This window comes from Myotis nattereri (assembly GCF_964212035.1).
Source record: "Myotis nattereri genome assembly, chromosome: 11".
Taxonomy (NCBI): Eukaryota; Metazoa; Chordata; class Mammalia; order Chiroptera; family Vespertilionidae; genus Myotis; species Myotis nattereri.
This window is the reverse complement of record NC_138086.1, coordinates 70,721,273-70,722,206: the sequence shown is the minus strand read 5'-3', so window position 1 is coordinate 70,722,206 and position 934 is coordinate 70,721,273. Positions and strand designations below refer to the sequence as shown.

Below are 934 nucleotides of genomic sequence, written 5' to 3'. Positions count from 1 at the left end.
TCCTTTAGTCACTTGCTAAATGCAAGCAGGGTTGTTTTGTGCAGGGCAGCCCAGGCTGTAGGGTCTGGCAGTGAATTAAACAGCTACCTTGTCAAATAAACAGGCAAAACCAAGACCACTCAGAAGCACCCCCAGCATGCAACATCCACTGTGCTCGCCATGTTAGACAGTCTCAGGTTCAGGAGTTTAAAGAGGTCAGAACAGACATGGTTCACTGACAAGGAAGATTTGCACGATGGCTTGCTTCTCGAGGGAAGAATCCAGCTGGTGCTCAGCTCGATGCCATGATGAATGCTGCTCCAGGGGCCCATAAATCCCACCACGTGCCTCACGATGCTTGGTGAGAAGTTAAATGGCACAGGCCAGGAAAAGATCATCAGAAATGCTTTTGCTTGCTTTGATGAAGAAGCAACTGGCACCATTTGGGAAGATGACCTGAGAGAGCTGCTGACAATAATGGGAGATTGGCTTACAGACGAGGAAGCTGTACAGAGAAGCACCTATTGACAAAGTTACATTGAGTTCACGCGAATCCTTAAACATGGAGCTAAAGAGAAAGATGACTGAAAGAACTTTAGCTAAAACCTTCCAATTCCTTAGTCTTACTCTGTTTTATTTCCCCAACATTTCCCCCATCCTCACAGACCTGCTGCATACAACTTAATTTCACAGCTTTGCCTCTTTATTTAATGTATTTATGCTAGATCTTTCTGCCCTTAGCACTTGTATAATCAGACTGTAGATGAGGTTGTATATTGTGTTGAAAAAGAATTTACAAATAAAAATCTACAAATTGAACCCTCCCACCCCAAAACACACACACCATGGGCTTTAAGACTTCTTAGCTAACTCAGTTATTCTTACTGATTCCTGTGTTTAAGAAGGAAGAAAAAAAGAAATAATTGCCTGCATGAATAAATTAATTGGTAAATTA

General features: G+C 42.3%; 1 pseudogene across 1 annotated transcript; it reads left to right on the top strand.

Moving 5' to 3' along the window:
- The first annotated feature begins 284 nt into the window (after window positions 1-284).
- LOC308527243 (myosin regulatory light chain 12B-like) lies at window positions 285-567 on the top strand (annotated as a pseudogene). Its single transcript has one exon. The product of its transcript is annotated as a myosin regulatory light chain 12B-like (transcript).
- Window positions 568-934: the final 367 nt, after the last annotated feature.